General features: G+C 37.7%; 1 protein-coding gene across 2 annotated transcripts in view; it reads right to left on the reverse strand.

Annotated features, from left to right (window-relative positions):
* plcb1l (phospholipase C beta 1-like) overlaps positions 1–8,931 on the reverse strand; it is a 157,009-nt gene that overhangs the window by 51,383 nt on the left and 96,695 nt on the right. The window lies entirely within an intron of this gene.

Genomic DNA, 8,931 nt, shown 5'->3' on the forward strand with positions numbered 1-8,931 from the left:
GTTAGAGTGGAGCAGTTAAAGTTGAATCATATGTATAATGTAATAAATGGCTCTGCTCCCAAATATTTACACTTCCATATAAAAATGTTTCATAGACAGCATAATCACAATACTAGGGCCAGTGTCCATTCTTGTAAAGTGCCCAGAGTCAACAATGCAGCTAGAAGTTTTTTTTTCTATACAGGTATAATCAATCAATCAAAGTTTTGTAAATCGGTTATAGACGGGTTATTTTGCAAACCATTTTACAATTTAATTTAACCAAGCAAGCAATTTTGTGTTAAAAAGACATCTAATAGCCGTCCAAACACAGCTCTGACGTCTAGGCTAAAACAAGGCAAAATCTGGGCTGTCAGTGAAAATTTAATAGACGTCTAAACCAGAGCTAAAGAATAGACTCATAGAATATCATACATCTTGCAAGTTTTTTTTTTTTTTTTGTGCTAAAAACAATATGTAACCAAATTCAAGGTTATTTTGGCTAGAAGTGTGTTACTCATAGCCGGACTATATCGGGTCTATAGTTAACCTAGACAGAGAAATGATGGCTATTGCTTGCTGGGTCACATACTAATATCCAAATTAATACATTTGGAGCAATTAACTTCTCCCATGTGTTTAGAAGATTAGGGTTTCTTTATCTACATGATGCTCAATACTGAGGAGTCAAAAACAAACCATATCTGTAAGTTTCAAAGGCCAACAGAATATCATATCTCGATCTTTTGTTCATTACCTCTCTCTGATTGGCACAAGAGTAAAATTGTGGTGCACAGACACATTGGTGTGACCGTCTTATGGATGCATATTCAAATATCTCAAAACAGTAAAATAACCTTTCAAATGAAATGTTCATTTCCAGATTTGTACTGTGAACCAGAGGGAAACTTCCATTTTCTCTGGCGATGATCTAAAACACACTGCCCTTACGAAAAATAAGTTTATTCAAGTGTGCTATTAGTATACTTCTTTTAAACAAAAAATAAGAAAGTATACTTTCAGTCTACTCTTTATGTACTTCTCAGAAATATACTTCAAATTGCACTTAAGTATACTTGACTTATACTGACAGAAAAGTCTAAGTATATTTGGCCTATACTTGATCGAGATATATTTAAAAGTATAATTAAGTATTCTAAATATTCTTGGCTTGTACTTGTGTTTACTATTTTGATTGAGTAGCTTATTAAATACTTTTTTTTAAAACATAATATTACACACTGTCATATAAACTAACATGTTCATGTTTATATAGTAACAAGCTTTCGGTTGGAATAGCTTATAGAGTAAATAAAATAAGCATGGAACTGAACCTGATCTTGTACACAGCGATAATAATAATACGTTTATTCAAGTGTTCTATTAGTATACTTCTTTTCAACTAAAAATAAGAAAGTATACTTTCAGTCTACATTTTATATACTTCTCAAAAATATACTTTATGTACTTCTCAGAAATATACTTAAAATTACACTTAAGTGTTCTTGACTTATACTGAGAGAAAAGTCCAAGTATATTTGGCCTATACTTGTACTCAATCTTTTGATCAAGATATACTTAAAAGTATAATTAAGTATTCAAAGTATACTTGGCTTGTAGTTGTGTTAACTCTTTTGATTGAGTAGCCTATTAAATATACTTTTTTTTTTTACATAGTTTTTCATATACAGTCTTATGAAACTTACATTGTTTGAAAATATTGATTAAAATATTGATATAAAATAGATATGTTTCTAATTCTGTGTATCAGGATTTTTGTGTAGGCTAGTCCACTGGTAGTATACATAGGAATTTACTTTAATTCTAATTTACTCTTTCCCCACCATTGACTGAATTTTCCAGCTATCCATGTTTTCACTGTTATACGCTATGACACATCTTCTAGTAGAGAATCTCCAGATCAAAACACAGGAGAAGAAGAAGCTGAACCAAGAGATAGAAGATTGCTCACTCAAATTCAAAATAACGTGATCGTCAAACATTAAACAGCTTGTAAATCAAAACTGCTTAATGTTTCCAAATGAAATGAAGCGTAACCCATGAAGAGAAAACGACTGTGAAGCTTTGGGGCTGTTGGACTCGATCTACTCCATCTGTGTTTGATCACGTTTCTGAATCTGATCAAGGTGTAGTCTTTGACAAAAATTAGATTTTCTATTTTATTTAAAATGTTGCCTTTCTTTATGAAACTTACCAACATTCAAGTATTGATAAAAAAGGATGCATGAAGCTAATAAAATGCTTTTAAAATTAAAGTACAGTTAAAGGTATTTTTCAAGTATAAAAAATAACATTTCAACATACTGGTATAGTAGGCCTACTGCAAGTGCAAAAATAATATATAAATAGTAAACTATAAGTATGATGTTAAGTTCACTTAAAGAAAACTTGTAGTATAAATCTACTAAACTACTAGTTTACTGAGAGTACACTAAAAGAGCAAAAAGAATATATAATTAGTAAACTACAAGTATGATGTTAAGTTCACTTAAAGAAAACTTGTAGTATATAACTACTAAACTAGTAGTTTACTGAGAGTATACTTCAAAATGTACTTTAATACATTAATACGATAATTCATAAACTAAAAATGTGCTACAAGTATTAAAATAGTAAACTACTAGTATACCCATAAGTTCACTTGCAGTACAAATGAGAAACGTAATTATGAACTAGTTGTGCACTTAAAGTTTACTAATGTTACACTTATAGTACACTTAAATACACTTAAGTACACTTTATAGTATACTTTTATATACTAAAAGTGGGCCAATTTAGTCCCAAGCGGTATTAAAATAGTACACTTACAAGTTTACTACTAGTACATATTGACATTAGTATACTTACTGCATAATGTATACTTAAAAATATACTTGAACATTACTTAAGTATACTTCATAAAATGAACTTGAAGTATACTTATTTTTTGTAAGGGTGGGCCAAAAACTGCAACTGATTAAACCTCGCCATTACATCATGATCCATGTTTCATACCCATAACGCATGTTGTCTCCTGTTTGAACGGCGGCACGTATTGTTACATCCCTAGTTGGACACTAAAGACTGCTCGTGGATTGATTGCTCCAGTCTGCCTTGTTGTCTTGCTGCCATGTGGTTTGCCATATGATATTATCTAATTTTGTCTGTCACATTGATCTGACTTTGCTAGCGTTAATCTAAATCACTATCGCTTGCATAACGCACTAGCCTTTCCGCTGGCCTGTTAATCGGCCATCCGTGTTTGCCGTCTTTTTTTCTCTCGTGCACTCATGCCTTTTCGAGTCCATCAAACAACTGTGGTGAGTAGGATCAGTCAACATACACAGTGAGTAGTGTCTTCTCCTATTAATGTCACTTGCACTTCATGTCACATGTATAGCATAGCCTTCTCTGTCAGCGCCAAGGGCTTTACATGTGATAAATGCAGGGAGACAGTCAGGCTGATGGAGAAGATTTCAGAACTAGAGACACGCATCCAAACTTTAATCGAGGATAGTGAGAATGCAAGGGCTTCAGATACTCCTTTGGATGCGACTAGCTTAGTGAACTCTGTGCATTGTTCGGTTCCGGCTGTAGAGCCCGTGCAGCAGGGCAACTGGGTGACCGTGAGACGCTGTAGTCGCGGATCAAAAAAACGCTCTTCCGTTCCGATTACAACATCAAACAGATTCTCCCCACTCAGTGAAACACCCACTGAGAATTCTGTTGATTGTGCCCTAGTTATTGGCGATTCTATTACACGGAACATGAAAATAGAGACACCAGCCACCATAGTCACATGTTTGCCGGGAGCCAGAGCGCCTGACATCAAAGCAAATTTAAAAGTGCTGGCTAATGCTAATCGTAAATTCTCTAAGATTATTATTCACGTTGGCACTAATGATGTTTAACTTCGCCAGTCGGAGATCACTAAAATTATCGTTAAAGAGGTGTGTGAACTTCCAAGACACTGTAATTTGCTCTGGCCCCCTTCCTGTTCGCTGGAGGTATGAGATACTTTGTAGATTGTCCTCACTCAATGGCTGGCTGTCTAAGTGGTGTCTGCAAAATAATATAGGGTTAATAGACAACTGGAAAAGTTTTTGGGGCAGACCTGACCTGTTGAAAAGAGATGGTATTCATCCCTCCTGGGATGGTGCTGCTCTTCTCTCTAGTAATATGGCACATAGAGCTCAAACATGACAATCTGGGGCTCAGGTCAGGAAGAAGACAGACTGGCTAAACCGACCATCTGCTAGCGGCCTCACGTCACCAAGGTCAGATAAATCCCATCACATAGAGCCTTTTTCACCTAGATATCATCATATAGAGACTGTGTCTGTTCCCCGAACTAGGAAATACAAAAAACTCCCAAATCCATTTAAGGGTAATAATTTAATTGATGTTCAACAAATAAAAAACAAATATAATGTAGATGAACAAATGATAAAGCTTGGGTTGCTGAATATTCAATCCCTTACTTCAAAAGCACTTATTGTTAATGATATGATTACTGACTATAATCTAGATGTGCTGTGTTTGACAGAAACTTGGGTAAAACCAGACAATTACATTACTTTAAATGAGTCCACCCCGCAAGATTACTGCTATAAACACGAGGCTTGTTTAAAAGGAAAAGGGGGAGGTGTTGCTGCAAATCATACTTATATGACCGTTATCAGTTTGTAGCAGTAAATGAAGAGATGTCTCATCGATCACAAGTTCAGTATGGCGTACCACAAGGCTCAGTACTAGGACTGCTGCTGTTCACTCTGTACATGCTACCCTCACACACACACACACACACACACACACACACACACACACACACACACACACACACACACACACACACACACACACAACACATACACACACACACATACACATACACACACACACTCTGTACATGCTACCCTTGGGAGATATCATTAGGAAGCATGGAATTAGTTTTCACTGTTATGCTGATGATACTCAGCTCTATATTTCTTCACGCCCTGATGAAACTCACCAATTCACTAAATTAACGGAATGCACAGCTGATATAAAAATTTGGATGACTAGTAATTTCCTACTACTTAATTCTGAAAAAACAGAGTTTCTAATTATTGGACAAAAAACTTCCTCCCGTAATAATCTAGAATACTGTCTAACACTTGATGGCTGCTCTGTTAAGTCTTCGTCGTCGGTTAGGAACCTGGGTGTGTGTGTGTGTGTGTGTGTGTGTGTGTGTGCTCTTTGATACCAATCTTTCATTTGAAAGTCACGTGTCTAGTATCTGTAAAACCGCATTCTTCCATCTTAAAAATATATCTAAATTACGGCATATGCTTTCAATGAAAAATGTGGAACAGTTAGTTCATGCGTTCATGACCTCAAGGCTAGATTATTGTAATGCTCTACTGGGTGGTTGCCCTGCACGCTTAATAAACAAACTACAGCTGGTCCAAAACGCAGCAGCTCGAGTTCTTACCAGAACCAGGAAGTATGACCATATTAGCCCGGTTCTGTCCACACTGCACTGGCTGCCTATTAAACATTGTATAAATTTTAATATATTGCTAATATAACTACTTACAAAGCACTAAATGGTTTAGCTCCGCAGTGCTTGAGCGAGCACTTAACGCATTATAGTCCTTCACGTCTATTGCGATCTCAAAATTCCGGCCAGTTGATAATACCTAGAATATCAAAATCGACTGCTGGCGGCAGATCCTTCTCCTATTTAGCGCCAAAACTCTGGAACAGTCTTCCTAACACTGTCCGGGAAGCAGACACACTCTGTCAGTTCAAATCTAGACTAAAAACGCTTCTCTTTTACCTGGCATTCCAACAGAACATTATACATTTCTATTATTCAAATCAGTTAAATGATTATTAGGCTGCATAGATTAGGTCAGCCAGAACCGGGGACACTTCCTATAACACCTGATGTACATTTACATCATAAGAAGAATGGCATCTACGTTAATGTTAGTCTTTCTGTTTATTCCGAGGTTTACTGAAGTCAGCCGGATCCGGGCCGTATCCAGGTCAGATGGTGGACCTGCGCCTGGACACGACCACGACGCATCCCTGAAGTGCCAGCCTCATCAGCCCTGTGAAGGCCTCATCGACACGACAGCCATCGGCACTGACCTTCTACAAACTCGTCTCCATACCGGCGTGACTCCGACTTCCAACCAGAAGGAACTGGATAATATTCTGAATGTTCTGATTAGGGATGTCCCGATCAGGTTTTTTTGCCCTCGAGTCCGAGTCCGAGTCATTTGATTTTGAGTATCTACCGATACCGAGTCCCGATCCGATACTTCTATAATACATAAAAAAAGAATAAAGAAGAGCGAAAAACAGATCCAGGATGTTCCTTATTTTTTATTTAATTCACCTTATTTTAACATTCAACAACTCTGTTAACAAACAGAGCACTTCTGTGAGGTAGCTTGAACAATCAAGTAATAAATAACATAAATTCTTCACTTTTGGACTTAGTGCAACAGTAAATATAAAAAAAGTCTAATATATAAACAAATAGCACCTCAACTTAAAACACCCAGCAGACATGTAAACAAATAAAAAAATAAAAGTGCCACAGTGTTTGCAAAGCCAGTAATGTGCTTTTAGGAACTGCACTCGCCGGTTTCACACTGCACGCGTTAGCAGAGCATGCAGCGCGTATTTTTTTCGGCGCCCATGTTAACAGATTAGAGCATTCACACCATACGCAGAGGCAGCGCGGCAGCGCGTAGCAGGAGCAGAGCAGAAACAACAGTGCCGCGTCTATTTTTGCTGCGCCGCTTACGCTGAATTAAAGTGACAATACATTGATCATGGCCAAAATACACCGCAGTTTTATCCAAAAAGTGCATTGATGATATCTATTGTGTTTTAAACAGTCGATCAAATGACCAACAGCAATTTAAAAAGAAAACAAATGTCCAAAAACAAACTTGTTGCCAGAACAATAAAAACAAAGATGAACCAAAAGTTATATAAATGAAATTATTAATAAAATAAGCTTCTTGACAAGTCTTTTCTCTTAAATGTATTTGAAAACGAAATAAAGCAATGCCGACTTATCCATTATAGAGTACTCTGTCTGTACACAACCCGCGGTTCAGCCGCGCGTGACAAACGCTGCCAGTGTGAAAGCAAAACGCGGGTGTCCTGCTCCTGCTCACCATACGCACTGCTCCTGCGCTGCTTACGCTCTGCTAATGCGTGCAGTGTGAAACCGGCGTAACTCTGTGCCACCGCATAACTATAGATGTGTTAAAATATAATGAGAATATATATATACATATATATATCCGAGTCCTGATCGGGAGGTAACGTCCGATTCCGATCGAGTCTGAAACCACGTGATCGGATCGGGACATCCCTAGTTCTGATCCAATCTGACTTCCAGGCCCGGGGTGGGTAATCGGGAGAATCGAGAGAATTCCCGGTGGGCCGCTTCACTTTTGGGCCGGTCGAGGATTTTTTTTCCACATTTGTCACGTTAGTTACATTAGGCTACACACATTCCGCATTCTGACACCGCAGCGCGCAGCCTCTGCATGGGTTGTACCATGTGAGGGAGTTCTCCCCTCCCCTCCTATAGGCTACAGTTGGTTGGGTCCATAGCCCGTCTTTTCGAAAACGTTTTCTCAGGTAGGCTACCGCGGCCGCGGCACCGCCGGCGCCTACCGATAGCTGGGCCGGCCCTACCGTAACGGTACGCGTCAGGGAGGATGGATGGGAGGAAGAGGCCAGGAGGTATGGAAGCTTGTTTCCGTCACAGAATAAAACATTTTAAAAGATAATTGCGACTTTTTATCTCACAATTGCGCAATTCTGACTTTATTTCTCAGAATTGCGAGATATAAAGTCAGAATTGCGAGATATAAAGTCAGAATTGCGTGTTATAAAGTCAGAATTGCGAGATATAAAGTCAGAATTGCGTGAAATAAAGTCAGAATTGCGTGTTATAAAGTCAGAATTGCGTGAAATAAAGTCGCAATTGCTTCTTATAAAGTCTAAGTGAATTATTATTTGTGACCCTGGACCACAAAACCAGTCTTATGGGTAATTTTTTTTTAAATTTAGATTTATACATCATCTGAAAGCTGAATACATAATATTTCCATTGATGTATGGTTTGTTAGGATAGGACAATATTTGGCCGAGATACAACTATTGAAAATCTAGAATCTGAGGGTGCAGAAAAATCTAAATATTGAGAAAATCGCCTTTAAAGTTGTCCATTTCTATTGACGATAGTGCTGTATCCATTCACAAACAATAAATGTTTTATATATTTAAGATGGGAAATTTACAAAATATCTTCATGGAACATGATCTTTACTTAATATCCTAATGATTTTTGGCATAAAAGAAAAATCTATAATTTTGACCCATACAATGTTTTGTTGTCTATTGCCACAAATATACCCGTGTGACATAAGACTGGTTTTGTGATCCAGGGTCACATTTAACCTTTACATTATTTGTTGAACCATGGTATTAATACAAACTACACAATAGTAAGAGCTGAACTGTTGCTTCATTTATCCAATTTGGAAAAAGTGCTAATTTGAAATTCCACCATTGAAAAAGTGGGCCGGTCTTGGGCCTGAAACTCCCGGGCTGAAAAGTGGCCCCACTCCGGCCCTGCTGACTTCTGACCTGTAATGCTGCCTGAATCATAATCATACAATCATACTGTTCGCTCTTTGGCCAGAGAAGAACTGAGCAACTGAGTCTGGTTTCTCCCAAGGTTTTCCGTCACTGATTTTTGGTTCCTTGCCACTGTTGCCTTGGCTTTTGACTTGCTTAGTTGGGGACATTTAATATTCAACAATATTATTGATCTGACTTAAGGTGGACGATGACGCAATTTTCTTCTAGAAACAAACTTTGTTGTATTATTTTCATGTTATCACTGTGAAGCTGCTTTGATACACTCTGTAT

This window comes from Abramis brama (assembly GCF_963993115.1).
Source record: "Abramis brama genome assembly, chromosome: 18".
NCBI lineage: Eukaryota > Metazoa > Chordata > Actinopteri > Cypriniformes > Leuciscidae > Abramis > Abramis brama.